The following is a 17,490-nucleotide window of genomic DNA, read 5'->3' on the forward strand; positions in this document are numbered from 1 at the left end:
ATACATTCATGTCCAAACAAATGAGACTGACCTTTTCCTGGTGAACTGAAAATGTCCTCACACAAGACCCGTTTCCTGCTATCCTTGGCTGCGATCAAACCTCGTCCTGGCTTCCAGTAATGTTCTCCTTTGAAAAACTAGCTCGTATAGCTCTCGTTCCTGCGTCTGTCGTGATGCTGTGTTCTACCTTTCTCGAAACTGCTATCAGCTACCGGGACACTCTTGGCTCAAGGAGGTTCTTTTACTCTCGACCTGGCCTACTTCTCGTTCCACGATAGATACTCCACACTCACGGAACTACATCGGCTTTCTCACTCTCCGTACACTACCGTCTACTACTCGACTTCACTTCTCGACAGCTCAAAACATTCTGATCTCACTTTCTCATCCATTCCCCTCCTTTCTAAATATCCCTTCCAGATTCACAAATCAATCTTCCACCACCAACTCTCATTCGTAATATTCCTCAAAACCAATTTTTAATCTTTCTAAATATGCTTAATGGATTTCAAAAGAAAATATTTAATTCCCATTCTAAAATACTTTCTAACTATTTACAAATTTTAATAACCTATTCTCTCTTTCAAATGAGTCTTATTTAGCATAGGCTAATGATCGAAACCTTCCGCGAAAAACGATAATGAACTATCATCTATTTCACTGAGTTTTATTTAGCATAGGCTAATGATCGACCTTCCGAGAAGAACGATAATGGTACGCGTCATTCACTTTGTTTATCTAAGCACATTGTTCCGAGTTTCGTACGCTTATTCTAATCACTTCTTAAAATTAAATATAACAATTTGTTGTATACAGGTTGTTCTCAATTCATATGCCCGAGGTTGAGAAAATTAAAAATATTTTATATTAAAGTGAATTTTGTTTATAATTATCAAAATTTAATTTTCATATCAAATAGAAATATAACAATATATTTCTATATGCTCTGGGTGGGATTTTAACCCCCAAACTCCCGCTCGGTGTGCCACTGTTCCTAACCTAATCCAAACAATAATATTTTAATTAAACCTACCTAAATATTAAATAAAAACCTAAAAGTTTCTTTGAGATAACAGAAACGTGATTTCACCGTGATTGCACGCGCAGTGAGGAATTCCCTCACTTGAAGAGGGATGTCTCTTCTTTCAACTATCACACAGCACACTGACCGCCTGAAATATTCTATAACTTTTTCATACCCTCTCATGAACCATGCTAAAGGCATTCCTGGGTGCTTAAGGTTATCGTATTAGTTTACACAATTTCATTGGTTATAAACAAATATGGTGAGGGATTCCCTCATAGCGCGTGTAATGGCGGGTTAAGAGACTTGTGGCTTTGTGTGAAGCCATAAGGTTTCTGGGGACTAGAATTTGAGCCGTGCAGCCTTGGCCCAAGAAACACCGAAAACCAGATTTTCATAAACCTGATCCGTAAGATAGGGGTGATACAATGGACCTGCCGTAGGAGGTCTAAGTGTCTGTAGGGCTCACAAGTGGGCACTGCCCCAATGTACCATAACCGTAAACAACCATAACCACCGGCGATGGCAAATCTTCTTTAGACGATTTGGGAATGGATTTTGTGTGATTTTTCAATCCTCTTCTTTTCTCGCCCCGGATAAGGTATATAGACATTTTTGTTAGGTATTTTTATCTCAATTACTCTGGAGGCGGGACATGTTTCCTTGTGTATGTCTTTAGGGAATGGCGTGTTATTTGGTTTGCCTTGTGGCAGTCTCGCCTCCAGAACGGCTACTTTTTCGAAGTTTTCCCACATCTTTTTTTGGTTTTGTTTGGAGGCCTCCGTTTCCAACAGCTAGTGTTATTGGTCTAGATGAAATCTGCTTTCGTTTTGACAAGTAACTCCGGGCTTCCCGAAGGACAACGCTCAGAACCGGCACTGCGTAGCGGAAGGAGTAGGAGAAACGTCCCGTGTAGCGTCATCCTGTGTATTTGGTGTGAGTTTTGTAGTTTGTGTAGAGCCACATTTCGCCCTGTGCTTTCCATTTATAATTTTACAAGTAGGCCCACACTTGGTCGCAGGTGGACAGCGATTGGGTGATGGAAAAGAGTCAGAGGAATTTTTCTCTACTCTGTTTGTGTTTGTTTCTGTTTCCTCCACCGTTTCAGTCTCGGCACTCGACGGCGTTTTGATTCCAGTTCTGTCTGACTTATTATTGGTTTTGTTTATACTAGGCATGGTGATGAGAATCGGTCTACCCCAAAATCCCGACAGCAAAAATCCCGACAGCCATAATCCCGACGGCCAAAATCCCGACACGCCAGAATCCCGACAGGCCAAAATCCCGACAGGCGAGAATCCCGACAGGTTTGATAGGTTTCTTTTTAACATATAATTACATTTATTTCTTGTTCTTTGTTTATGGCCATTTGTTTTTTATTTTTTGTTACTAAACAAAAGTATTTTGTATTAAAAGTATTAAACAAAAGTCGGAATTTTTACTTATGCGAGGATTGTTGCATGTCGGAATTTTGGACCGTCGGGATTCTGGTGTGTCGGGATTCTGGCGTGTCGGTGTTTTGGCCGTCGGGATTTTGGCTGTCGGGATTTTGGCTGTCGGGATTTTGGGCGGCACCGGATGAGAATAGGTGTAGTTCCTGAGATAAGTGACAGAGGTAGTTCCTGAGAAGTAGGTATTGCTGATTTGTGAAGCTTGGATATCCTGAGTCCGTGATATGTAACCGGAGAGTTGTTGTCTGGAGTTGTTAGTAGGGCTTCCTCTCGATTCTTAGCCTTTCCGTATCCGACACGTCGCGATAACCAGAGACTGTCTGAAGTTATACGCTCCTGACAGGACAGGACACCGATTCACACTTTCTGGCCAAGCTTATCCTGATACCTTTGGATGATATTTCGGCTTTTTCGGTCGCAACTAAAGCTTCTCGGTATGTATTTGTTGGTTCGGTGATTGAAAAAAAAAAGTTAGAGCCAATTGCCCCAAAAATGGACTATAACAGCTAAAGATACGGATTCCAGAGGCCTGTTTACCTGCTCGGGTATCTAGTTATAAATATGGATAAAAGCGCTAGAGAGTTTTTTGTGCTTGCATCTAGGACTGCTATATTAGAGGCCCAATGTGCAGGTCAGAGAGTAGGCCAATCCGTTACGCGGTCCTGTTAGAAAGTCTTTCCGATATCTCTGATGTTTCTAGTATCCTTATAGATAGGTTAAAAGGAGAGGCAATTTTGGAGAGAGAAGGGCTTAGGTAAGGACTTATAATTGTATCGAACAGTGGGTACTTGGGTTCTGGGCAGTGGCTGGAGGGACATAAGTTCCTCAAAGTTGATTCCTGGAAGAGTTGTCAAATCGCCAGTCTTCCAAGGAGAGCCTGGTTTTTGTACCAACTGGCCTATAAGGAATAGAACCCGGTTGACACTGATGCGCTAATAGTTTGTATTCCGTGTCTTAATAGCACCCGTCATAGTCTTTTAACTCTGAATGCTGTTATTATTAATACGAATTGGAGCCCTGTGATGCAGTTAGTATTAGTGAACTGGAAAGGCAATATTAGGATGACAAGAAGACGACAGCGAATAAAGCAAGTATAACGGATACAGGTTAGAATCAGAATTTTTAAGGTTAGTCCAAAGAAAAATGCAAATTTTAATTAAATGTTAAAAAAGACATAGAAATAAACGAGAGAATGGGACGAACAGGAAGCTTATTTAACACTACAAGAACAACATTTTTGGGGAAAAAAGAGATACAGGAGAAAGTAAAAACGGCAGTCGTTAAATCAGTAGTTAGACCAAAATCATGTATGGCAGCGAGAGATGGACAGAAGAGAACATAAAAAGGATAGACAAAATACGAAAGGAAACAATCCGATAAAACCTAAAACTAGAACCAGTCAATGAACAAATTAGAGGAGCACGTGTGTAGAATGTCGAACAAGATGTAACGGTTTGATGCTTTACGAGAGTATTTGTTTGAACCCTTTAATTATTTTTATAATTATTTTCTGTTGATCTTTTATTTAGTTACTCTAATTTTCGCGTAATTAACTATTTCTAGTAATTATCTTTTATATTTAAAATTTCTTGCAACGATGTCACATCTAATTATGGGTGGTATCACTGGTTGATTTTTAGTATACGCCATACCTCAACACACTTAAAACTACCTGTTAGTTTCGTGGGTTGGTATCGGTGAATATTCTTTCGTGTTTTGAGAGTTTGACGTACTCGTGGAAGAAAGGAGAAGACACTTTGCTCGTGGCTGTCGAATTGGTTAGACCAATGGCGGGTTGATAATTAAAAACTAAATTACTTATATTAAATGTCTTTAGTGCAATTATAAAGTGAAAAGTTACCACCAATTGTTTTCTGGAGAACCTAAGGACTGAAGTACCATCAATGGAATCTGAATAAAAATCACCCGATAAATATTTTTTTGGCGTAAGGTTAATGACCTTGGATCTTACATAATTTTTTTCATTTAAAATATTCTTTCCAGTTCAATTTACCAAGAGAAGTTCTCTTATTTTTTACAAAGAGACTAACAAAACGAGAGTTCAAAACGAGAGTGAAGGGGAAAAACCAAAGAAGAAGACCAAGAGTTATGTGGGTAGATGAAATCAGGAAAGAAGTCGAGAAGAAACTATTGACATTGGAAAGTGCAAGAAACTTAACACAAGATCAGAAAGCATGGAGCCTACAATGCCAAACTCAACTCCACCAGCCTAACACCTAAAAGTATGGCTTAGAACTAAGTTAGTAAGTATGTAAAAAGGAGGTAAGAAAAATAAGAAAAGAAAGAAAAATAAGAAGCACTTACCTTATAATATCAATATGCTTTTTTACGCAGTCCCTTAGTACAGATTTCACTAATTTTTGATAGTTTCTATCATAAAGGCTGTTTAAATCTGTCTTGTAATCTTTAAGGTAATCTATATATGATGACATTAACAAAAATTGTATGGACCCTTGAAATACAACTATTGAAGTAATAGTAATCACGTAAGCTATACAGAAAGCACCAACAGTAAAGAAGGCGTGGTTAAACAATATCGCTATAATATAGTAATCACCAAAATATTCTTTGTAGAGGTCCCTCATGTATGAAATAATATTTTCTCCTGCTGGCGAGAAAGCCATAAACATATTAGCAGCCGTTAAAATGGAACATAATACGGTATAGGAAAATATAGTTAATGCAATTACAATGTTTTTCACGGTATTTTTGACTTCGTAATTGAATGAATCTATGGACCAATCATATTTCAAAATTCTTTCGTGATACATGTAAATATTTTGATACATTGTCAATATGGTTATCCCAATTTCCTAAAATATTAAAATAATAGCTAATATTACCTAGATAATAATATAACAAAATTAAAAATAACGTGTGATCCAAAATTATTGTCACCATAGGTGGCTCTGAACGACAGAGATAGCTATACAGAGATAAGAATATACAGTGCATGTCTATTCATAGTTCAGATATACTTTACAGTTTACGTCAACTTTGCAGTGTACCTCAACTTAACAAGAAAAGTTAGGTTATGTAGAGATGTTGGTGGTGGACATCTTACATACAGCATCTTGTTTGATTTTATTTATTATTGTTACTTATAATTTTGCTAATTCTTTTTATTTTTGATTAAAGTTCCCTGTTAAAGATTTTCACGGATTTTTTATGTTTTATAATGTTAATCAAAATTAGTTGATAAACCAATGATATAAATTTAGATTAAACAAGACATACGTAATTTTTTGCACGGCTATCTTTGATCCCAATAATTGTGGATCGCTCGTTATTATTACACAGTGATGATCGCGCTAAAAGACGGCAAAATAACACAAAAATAGAAAACATAATGCATTGTAAAATAAAAAGAGATGAAACTAGTTGAGATGGAAATTATCGATATAAACATATTGTAACGATGAGTGCCATCGTTACGATATTATTATATTTATTCCTATAAGCCACCTAATAAGTATGCAACCAGTTATGCGTTCGTGCTTAGAACGGGTTACCTAGATTTGTGACCAAATATAATAGAAGGTTGGTACTACGCTTGGGGAATTCTGGTCTTAGCTTGTGGCTGTACGGCTTCCGACGGAGGAGCATGTCATATCGCCCATCGGAGAGGATTGTCACTTCAATTTTCAATCTGGTTGGATGAACAAGTAAATTTTTCCGTGGTCACTGTTTAAAGAATACAATATTTAGTTAAAATATTCATTTATTATAAGATTGGTTTATTTTGGAAGGAGCTATTTTTTGTTTTGGGATTTGTGCGGTGAGAGGAAGAGTTTTATTTCCAAGTTTCCTTTTGGAAAACAGTGGGTAAGTCGGCTATTAAGTATTCTTGTAAAAAAAACATGGTTCTCATTCTCAATACAATACTTATAGTAATATTATAATTGTTATTCTATGAATATAAAACATCAGGTCTTAACGAGTCAATCTCACTATCAAATTCATGTTTCTACAAGAAAAATTCTTTCAAATTAAATTTCCAGTTCAAAATAGTTTCTGAAGTAATGACACTTTTCATTTCCTTTTAGTATCTACGTCTATAAAGTAATCCCTTATTGCAATATATACATATCTTCTTGGTTCATATGTCCTTCCATTTCTTTACATTTCCATTTTTGTTCAAGGTTAATGACACTTACTTATAAATGTCAATAGCTCCTCTTTTTTCGGTAATTTTTTCTAGAAATTTTTATAAGGTTTTTATACCTTTCTTATATGCCCTGTTTTTTGTGTACTTAAGGAACACCAGCTAATAGGAGATTCTTATGCTTTTAGCCACGGAAGAAAATAAGAAGATGGAAAATTAAGTCAATCATACTTTAATTTGTTTTTTTGGAATACATAATCATTTTGGGGATATTTTGGATGGAATGTGGATGTTTTGTTTGGTTTTTGTGGAATAAAAGTTGAGTTTTCCGATACTGGGCAGCTACCTGCTTGCCGTACCTTCCTGTTGGTGTGGAGTACCTCCCTAGGGTTGGGAACCAGAGGATACCTTATTTGGCTCTCCCCTCATCATCTTCACCGAAGGTTGGAGAAGCAATCCGCCTACTTTTTGTAGGGACAGGTTTTTATATAACTAAATTTGCATGTCAATTTGTTTTAATAATAACTTCCAATTTTACTATTTTTTTTCTCTTCGTATCAATAACTTTCAAATCACTCTAATAATAATATACCCTCATTGTTTTTTCTTAACCATAATTAACATAATATTCAATATTTTTCAACAATTTTTATTATATTTCACCCTTATTTAATTTATTTAAAATAGCCTGGGATTTATAAACCATATGTAAGATAATGTGCACAGTATCTAGGTCATATCCTATTTAATAATATTTATTCCAGTTGTCGGATGTTGTCACCTCCGATTAGATACGGTATTGTCAACCAATATTGTAACCCTCATTAATAATAAGTTGTTAAGGTAAATACCTATTCATACTAAATTCATTACATATTTTTTTTTCTACTGTAAAACCTGCATTATCGACAGCAGTGTACTAGCCTAGTACGTCGGATAATTAGCTAGTGTAAAAATTGTATATAGGGTATATAGGTTTTTTTATTAAATGTGGTTGTACATACTTATATGTTTTATTATCCTACCATTTTATTAGTACCATTTTAATAGTATCAGTTAGGTACAGCAATATAGGTCACGTGGAGAAGAATTTATAAAATTCTTCCCTGGCGCTCAACACTACTTCTGAATATCTTCTTGGTCAGTAGTTCCCTTTCTTTTCATTACTCCTTATATTCATTTATTTTCTTTATCATTCCAGTATTTCATTAGGTACCGTCTTACTAGGGCGTGCAAATACGGCCTGATCCTTCCCTGAGCCCTACTGTTTAGTCTCTTCAATTTCCAGCTAGCCTATTTTGAGGAAACTTCCATAAATAAGTAATTATCCTTTAAAGCTATATCTATTCTGCCACAACAAAACCTCGTTTTTGTTACAATTGACGCTCGCCAACGTGGAGCCCGATTTTCAGTAAGACAGTACCTTTCTTTATTTTGTTGCTTATTGTAAATTTTTCTAGTAAGTATCTTTCTGGTTCATTGTTGTATATTTTGTAATTATATAGAGATATTTTTTTGATTCCTTTTGTACGTTATTTGGAAAATACACTAGTGCACTTGTATTGCTGTATTGGTACTATTTTAATTTATTTAAAATAATAATTGTAAATCGTGAGTAGGATAATATTTGAACAGGTATATTGGTTGACATTTCGGTCTGGTCGGTTTGGTGATACCTGGATATTTATTTTGAAAAATTTTGAATGATTTATTTTTTTTTGATATCTAGGTACATTACTACTTCTGATTTAGGTGCAGCCACAATATACTACAGTTAGTTAAATTTTTACTTACCATACCTATATATAATTTATAAAGTTTTCATTTTTTTATATACATTTTCGTTTAAACAGTTACTTAAATTATTTTAAATATCTACCCCAAATATATATCTCGGTTATATTTGGTTTGTCGGTTTATTCGGTCGTTAGTTTAGCAGCTCGTCAGTTGAGCAGCTTGTTTAGTAGATTGTCGGTTAATTGGGTCGTTAGTTTATTGGGTTGGGTTCGGTTTGTCGTTGTTGGGTTGGGCTTATTGTTACTAAATTTTTCCTACCACCATGTGTACCTTTCAGCCAGAGCATTTATTAGTTAAGGAGGTAGATTATGAGTTGAGGATAAGAGAAATAGAGGTTGAAGAATCCGCTAAATGTGATAAAAAACGCAGTCTATTGCGTGGTGCTCTTAAACAAGAGCAAGGAAATAGGAGTTTCCGTCAGATTTCAGCTGCAGCTATTCCTTTCCTGGAACAACAACAAGGAATAAATGAGACACTAGAGGATCTTACGCAAAAGATAAATAATTTTAGAGGGACTGTCCATGATAGCATGTATTCTAGATACATTTCACGTCTTGCTCATATCTCTGGTCGTGTCCACTTATTATGTTGCTCAGATGAGGAGCAACAACTTTACAAACGCTCTATGTCCATTAGGATTCTCAGTCTAGAAGGTGAACTCGATTCTCGAGTAAATCCTCTAGCCACGTCCACTCCTGTTTCTTCAGTTCAAGCCTCTAATTCCTTGTTACATCCCAAGCCTGTGCAGGTACATAAGTGGGGAGTTTCGTTTTCTGGTGAAGGTCATTATGACCAAGTAATTTCATTTTTAGATAGGGTAGAATGTCTTCGTGTTTCGAGAGGTGTGAGTGAGGAAGATCTTTTTTCGGCTTCTGCCGAATTATTTACAGGCCATGCTTTTACGTGGTTTATGAACAACCGTGGTAGCTTTACTACTTGGACTGATTTGGCTCAGAAACTAAAATCTGACTTTCTGCCGTACTCTTTCCAAACTGATCTCTTAGACGAGATCAAGAACCGCAAGCAGAAACCGGGAGAATCAGTGACTATGTTTATTAACACCATGTTGGGTATGTGTAGTCGTTTAGATACTCCTTTAACAGATCATGCAAAAATAAAGATAATTTTAAAATGTTTGTTACCCTTTTACCATGCCCAATTGGCACTGGTTGATATAGCCACTATAGAAGACCTCACAGAAAAATGTAAACGCTTAGAGGAAACTCTATCTTGGTCTCTTAATTCCCCTACCACTTCGCAATTCAATTCTGGTCCTGTTGGTTTTAATTCTCAACCCTCAAGAAATCGTTCTTGGCAATCTAGACCCCATACACCGAATGTGTCTGTGACTACTTATTCTTTGTCTTGCTGGAATTGTCAGGTTGTTGGTCACACATTTCGGGATTGTACCAGACCCCAAACACGGATTTTCTGTCACGGTTGTGGTAGAGAAAATACGCTTAAACGTAACTGTTTTAAGTGTTCGGGAAACGAGCATGCAGAGGCTCGTACCCTGAGCGTTCCTCAAACAGCAACCCCATCAGGGAATATGACCGCAGCTGTAGACGAAGCTTCAGGTCCAATACCCGCCAGCAGCTCAAACACACCCTCTCAGGAAGGAAGAAACACTTCCAACCGGAGACCAGCACGCCAACCGAAATCAGGGAAAAAGTAATTGTTAGTAACACTTCAGTTGACTTATACGGTTCGCTTGATCGTAGATTATCCCCTCCAGTACTAAGCTGGAATTTTAGTAATAAGCATAATCAAGACGAGGAAACAGTTCCAAATTCTATACCTGGTTGTACGTTTGTAAATAATAATAATATGTCTATGTTAATACCAGATAATTTTGAAAATAAATCAGATATTTTGGATTTTGATATAAATTCGTTATTAGTTAGGAAACATAATGATAACCGACCTTATCTTGAAATTGAAATTTTAGGACAATCTTGTTTAGCTCTATTAGATAGTGGTTCTAACATTTCTTTAATAGGTTCGAATTCGCTGAAATTGTTAGAAAACACGGATATTAATGTTATGCCTATTTCTTCTTTACAAGTCTCTACTGCAGATGGTGCTATCCAGTCAATTACAGGTAAATTTGACACAGAAATCGTAGTTGCCAATATTCGGAAAATGATTACATTTTATGTTATCCCTTCAATTAAAAATTCTATAATTCTTGGCATGGATTTCTTAAATGCATTTAATAGTACATTAAACTGTTCAGATTTTTCGTTATTTATATCTTCCTTTAATGTCGCAACTGTAAGTGCCATTCGTGAGTTCTCTAGTTTGTCTAGCTTACAACAAAACCAGTTAGAGAATATTATCTCTAAATTTTCTTCTATCTCTTCCAAATACCAATTAGGCCGTACACATTTAATATCTCATACTATCGAAGTGAACACTTCAACTCCGTTTAGACAATATCAATATCCCATACCTCAGGCATGGCAAGCAGATTTAGGTAAAGAAATTGATTCGATGCTCTCTCTAAACATTATCGAACAGTCAAATTCTTCGTATTGTTCGCCGTTATGGATGACGAAGAAGAAGGATGGATCATTCCGAGTATGCTTCGATGGTCGCAAACTTAATAGTATCACTACTAATCGAGATGCTTATCCCATCCCTCGGATAGATATAATTCTTAGCAAACTTCAGAATGCCAAATATATCTCTTCGATCGATTTATCCAAAGCCTTCTTACAAATTCCGTTAAGCGAAGAGAGTAAGAAGTATACTGCTTTCGCTGTCAGTGGTAAAGGGTTATTTCAATTTGTCACAATGCCTTTCGGTCTAGTTTCAGCTCCACAAACAATGTGTCGTCTAATGGACTTGGTTATTGGTCCACAACTTGAACCATTTGTATTTTATTACTTAGATGACATTATAGTTGTTACTCCTGATTTTTCTTCACATATTGAGATATTAGAGAAGTTATTTCACGCCTTAAAGAGGCTAATCTCACTGTTAATTTAGAGAAATGTAATTTTTGTCGTCCTAATTTGAAATTTCTAGGATATGTTGTTGATCATCAAGGTTTGAGAACAGACCCTGATAAAGTAACCGCTATTAAGGACTTCCCCATTCCTAAAACTACTACACAATTACGTAGGATCTTGGGCATGTGTGGTTACTATCGTCGATTTGTGCCTTCTTATTCTACTTTATTATCACCCCTTACTGACCTCCTTAAGAATAGGAAAAAGGGCCAGACTATCACCTGGACTCCTGAAGCCGATGATGCTTTTCATCGCATTAAGGAAGCTCTTACCAGTGCTCCGGTCATGACTTCACCTGATTTCAGTGAACACTTTTGCCTCATGACGGATTGTTCAAACACCGCTTCAGGTGGCGTACTCTTTCAGATGAAAGATGGTTCTGAACACCCCATAGCATATACTAGTAAGAAGCTTAATAAGGCTCAGAAAAATTATTCCACTACAGAGCGTGAACTCCTTGCTATTATTCATGGCTTGGAGGCTTTCCGCTACTATTTAGAAGGTCGTAAGTGTACCCTTATTACTGATCATAGTTCTTTACTCTGGATGCATTCTATGCGTAACCCATCCCAACGTTTGTCTCGATGGATTTGTAAGTTGTCAGCCTTTGATTATAATATCGTCCATCGTAAAGCAAATGGTGTTGTAGTAGCTGATGCTTTGTCTCGAACGTTTGATGTCAATCTTCTTGACTTATCCACTTTAGTTCCGGATGCATGGTATCAGAAAATGTTGGAAAAGGTTACCCAAGAACCTGATCAGTATCCTGACTTTAAAGTAGAAAATAATATCCTTTATAAGCATGTTGTTAGTTCAGTAGAAGCTTTGTCTAATATGTCTGATTGGAAGATTGTTGTCCCAACAGCAAACCGGGATGAAATTCTTCGTACATTTCATGATAATGTGACATCTGGTCATTTTGGTTCTTATAAAACATTTAGTAGGATAGCAGAATTATATTATTGGCCTGGCATGCGCACCTATATCAAGAAATATATTTCTAGATGCAAAGTTTGTGCTACTTGCAAGCCAAGTACTATGCCACAAGCTGGATTAATGGGTACTTTTAGGAACATTGACTTCCCATGGCAGATGATATCCATGGATCTGATTGGACCATATCCTCGTAGCTACAATGGCTATACCTATTGTTTGGTGGTTGTGGACTACTTTACAAAATTTCCACTAGTTTTTCCTCTTCGGAATGCCACTGTCCCTGCCATTGTGAAATATTTGGAGGAACAAGTCTTTTTGTTGTTTGGTGTTCCCCAAATTGTGTCTTGTGACAATGGTCCTCAATTTGTGTCTAAGGCTTTTAAAGACCTTCTAACTAAATACAAAGTTCAGAAGATCTTTTATAATGCTGCATACCATCCGCAAGCTAATCATAGTGAGCGAGTGAACCGCAGTATTGTAACAGCCCTTAGATCATACACATATCCAGATCACAGAGCTTGGGACCAGTATATTCACTCGATAGCTCAAGCCATAAGAACTTCGGTCCATGAAGTTACTCAATGTTCTCCAGCTTATTTAAATTTTGGTAGGAATATTGCTTTGTCTGGTGATTATTTTGGTTTAATTTCGGACAATTCCACAAATCTCCCTCAGATCTCTGAGAAGCTTCATCGTTTAGATGATATTCAGACTTTGCCTCCAATATTTGCAGACATCAGAAAGAAGTTAAAATCTTCTTACCTTAAGTCACAGAGTCAATACAATTTGAGGAAAAGAGATTTGCGATTCTTTGTTGGTGATCGGGTATTAAAACGTAATTTTGTTAAGTCAAGTAAAGGTGATGCTATTTCTGCCAAATTTTGTCAGAAATATGTCCCATGTGTTGTCAGTAAAGTAATCTCTCCTTTAATATATGAATTAAAAGATAGTTCGTCCAACAGGAAACTTGGTCGATTTCATATAAAGGACTTATTACCAGATAATACTGTCAACGACTTAGAAACTTCGTCATCAGAAGAAGATTAACTTAACAATATTGATCAAGTTAATTCCTCCTTCTAAACTTTAGAAATACTCGATTGTTCAATGAATAGGTTAACGATTGGATTTTGATTTTAGTCACCAGATAGGGACTCTATGTTTTATCTATTATAGTAGTCTTTCTAGCTTTCCATATTCTATGTATCTGAGATGTCATTAGTTTATTATTGAGATTTAGCTTAGTTGGGCTTAATATTGAACTGGTATGGAACTGTTAACACCTTGTATGTGATTATGCTTATATTGTCATCACTTGTAGATTAGTGTATCTACCAAATAGGTTTAGTTTTGTGTTTGATTTTGTAGTTTCTACTGGAAAGTTAATGGAACAGTGCTTAGCATGATTCCTTGGTACATTAGCTTATTTTTGTCTAAAGAAGTCATTGTGATATTTGTTTGGGTAAATGCAATTTTAGTATACAGTGTGATTCCAAAGTCATACTTCATGTGTCCAAATTTTGATAAAGTTAATTGAGATTAAATTTATGACAAAGACTATGAAACCATTTCATTATTTATTGTAGTGAACATTTCTTAGGAAAGTGGTTTGCCAGCTTGGCTATGCAAATACGTGGGTTCGAGACTTGTTGCTTATCGACTGTGCACCTGATAGGAAGCAGATTTCATTGCTCACAGTTGTCTAGTTCCAAGCCATACCTCAATTAGTTCAGATGCTGAATCTATATGATAGAATGTTTAATCATCATTTTAATCATGCACTAGGCATTCTTATTCGATTTTCAGTTTACATTCATTCTGAAGAAACTTAGTCTTAACTTGTATGTTTATCTATCCTTCTTAAGTTTTACTATTTTATTATTCTGATAATGATGGTAACTTCTTTACTATATTGAAATATTGTAGCGTTTGTATTCACCGAGGGATTATTTTGTTCAAGCATCATCTTTCCGAGGAACTAAATTTTTTTTTGTTCATATGTACCTTAGGGTCAGGATCAATATCCTGTTCTCTGTGAGTAACTAGGGAACATTTTCTTAATCTGCAGTTTCTTTAGAAATTGATTTACCTGTTCTCTAGTATTTCCATAATTGGATTTATTTATAAGAGTTATTAATATGTGACTTCTTGAATTCTTTCATGAGAGATGACTTCGAAATATTGGTTAGCTTCTTCTGGCCATTCTTATCAATCTGTTGTAGCTATAGCTATAGTTAGAGAATCCCAGAGTAAGCTAACTTCTGTTAGGTCAACTATTCGATTAGTTACCCTTAGATAGATGTCCCATTGAATCTGATACAAATCTGATGATCAGTTGAGTTAGGGTCATGGTAACAAATATGTAATCATCATTAGTACATTTAGCGCTAAGTGTAGCATTGCTCAATTAAATCTGCCTGATTGTTCCACCTTGGATATGCTTCTCTATAAATCTGTTGTCCACTGTCGGATCAATTTAGGATAAAAGTCTTGCTACAATAAATTTTCCCCTTTCTTGTTAATGACTCTTATATTTAGGTTAGGTTATACTGTGGTCTATTTTTTTTGCATGTTGAGAATTGGCTACGAGATTTCTACAGACTGTTCACTTTGGATATGCTCTATTTAAATCTGTTGTCCATCGATAGAACGGTTTGTACTACTCGTCCCATTCGACATTTTTTGATTAGAATTTATCTGAATTATGAAATTTAGCAAAGGGTTATAATAAACCTTAACTATGTATGTTGGTACCATATGTGATATATTGGTCATTAAGACAACCCCATTTACATGACTCATAATTTGCGGTTAGGTATAATCGATCGAGTCAGCTGTAAGTGTGAGTAAGTTAGTCGTCGTATAGGTTATATTAAGTTTTGTATTCGAATATTGTGGTTATGGTGTTCTTGTTGACTATAATTTGGGGTTTTATATAAATCTACTAAATCAACTGGAACACAATTTGGTCTTTAGGATATATATCAGAGGACTGAGTTTGGACGATGTCCTACGATAGGTTAGTTTAGAGTAGTGAAGTAATCATAGGTTCGCACTATATTTTTGCTATTTGGTTTGTTCACGCCTGTGTTGGATCCCACAGCGTGTGATTTTTCTCTATGAATACTTGCATTGAGTATTTATAAGTATATATGGAAAAAAATTGTTCCTAAGATCTATTTTTTTTTCCGAGTAATGGGGGAATGTAACGATGAGTGCCATCGTTACGATATTATTATATTTATTCCTATAAGCCACCTAATAAGTATGCAACCAGTTATGCGTTCGTGCTTAGAACGGGTTACCTAGATTTGTGACCAAATATAATAGAAGGTTGGTACTACGCTTGGGGAATTCTGGTCTTAGCTTGTGGCTGTACGGCTTCCGACGGAGGAGCATGTCATATCGCCCATCGGAGAGGATTGTCACTTCAATTTTCAATCTGGTTGGATGAACAAGTAAATTTTTCCGTGGTCACTGTTTAAAGAATACAATATTTAGTTAAAATATTCATTTATTATAAGATTGGTTTATTTTGGAAGGAGCTATTTTTTGTTTTGGGATTTGTGCGGTGAGAGGAAGAGTTTTATTTCCAAGTTTCCTTTTGGAAAACAGTGGGTAAGTCGGCTATTAAGTATTCTTGTAAAAAAAAACATGGTTCTCATTCTCAATACAATACTTATAGTAATATTATAATTGTTATTCTATGAATATAAAACATCAGGTCTTAACGAGTCAATCTCACTATCAAATTCATGTTTCTACAAGAAAAATTCTTTCAAATTAAATTTCCAGTTCAAAATAGTTTCTGAAGTAATGACACTTTTCATTTCCTTTTAGTATCTACGTCTATAAAGTAATCCCTTATTGCAATATATACATATCTTCTTGGTTCATATGTCCTTCCATTTCTTTACATTTCCATTTTTGTTCAAGGTTAATGACACTTACTTATAAATGTCAATAGCTCCTCTTTTTTCGGTAATTTTTTCTAGAAATTTTTATAAGGTTTTTATACCTTTCTTATATGCCCTGTTTTTTGTGTACTTAAGGAACACCAGCTAATAGGAGATTCTTATGCTTTTAGCCACGGAAGAAAATAAGAAGATGGAAAATTAAGTCAATCATACTTTAATTTGTTTTTTTGGAATACATAATCATTTTGGGGATATTTTGGATGGAATGTGGATGTTTTGTTTGGTTTTTGTGGAATAAAAGTTGAGTTTTCCGATACTGGGCAGCTACCTGCTTGCCGTACCTTCCTGTTGGTGTGGAGTACCTCCCTAGGGTTGGGAACCAGAGGATACCTTATTTGGCTCTCCCCTCATCATCTTCACCGAAGGTTGGAAGAAGCAATCCGCCTACTTTTTGTAGGGACAGGTTTTTATATAACTAAATTTGCATGTCAATTTGTTTTAATAATAACTTCCAATTTTACTATTTTTTTTCTCTTCGTATCAATAACTTTCAAATCACTCTAATAATAATATACCCTCATTGTTTTTTCTTAACCATAATTAACATAATATTCAATATTTTTCAACAATTTTTATTATATTTCACCCTTATTTAATTTATTTAAAATAGCCTGGGATTTATAAACCATATGTAAGATAATGTGCACAGTATCTAGGTCATATCCTATTTAATAATATTTATTCCAGTTGTCGGATGTTGTCACCTCCGATTAGATACGGTATTGTCAACCAATATTGTAACCCTCATTAATAATAAGTTGTTAAGGTAAATACCTATTCATACTAAATTCATTACATATTTTTTTTTCTACTGTAAAACCTGCATTATCGACAGCAGTGTACTAGCCTAGTACGTCGGATAATTAGCTAGTGTAAAAATTGTATATAGGGTATATAGGTTTTTTTATTAAATGTGGTTGTACATACTTATATGTTTTATTATCCTACCATTTTAATAGTACCATTTTAATAGTATCAGTTAGGTACAGCAATATAGGTCACGTGGAGAAGAATTTATAAAATTCTTCCCTGGCGCTCAACACTACTTCTGAATATCTTCTTGGTCAGTAGTTCCCTTTCTTTTCATTACTCCTTATATTCATTTATTTTCTTTATCATTCCAGTATTTCATTAGGTACCGTCTTACTAGGGCGTGCAAATACGG

General features: G+C 35.5%; 1 long non-coding RNA gene across 3 annotated transcripts; it reads left to right on the forward strand.

The window, feature by feature from the left end:
• The first annotated feature begins 5,914 nt into the window (after window positions 1-5,914).
• On the forward strand, window positions 5,915-17,251 carry LOC126885072 (uncharacterized). 3 transcript variants are annotated; one of them, XR_007698265.1, is made up of 2 exons: window positions 5,915-6,321; window positions 16,436-17,251. It is a non-coding gene; the product is annotated as an uncharacterized LOC126885072 (long non-coding RNA). The 3 variants fall into 3 exon arrangements; XR_007698264.1 differs by lacking the exon at window positions 16,436-17,251 and adding an exon at window positions 6,790-7,604; XR_007698266.1 differs by lacking the exon at window positions 5,915-6,321 and adding an exon at window positions 14,657-15,966.
• The last annotated feature ends 239 nt before the right edge of the window (window positions 17,252-17,490 follow it).

Source organism: Diabrotica virgifera, chromosome 5 (assembly GCF_917563875.1).
Source record: "Diabrotica virgifera virgifera chromosome 5, PGI_DIABVI_V3a".
Taxonomy (NCBI): Eukaryota; Metazoa; Arthropoda; class Insecta; order Coleoptera; family Chrysomelidae; genus Diabrotica; species Diabrotica virgifera.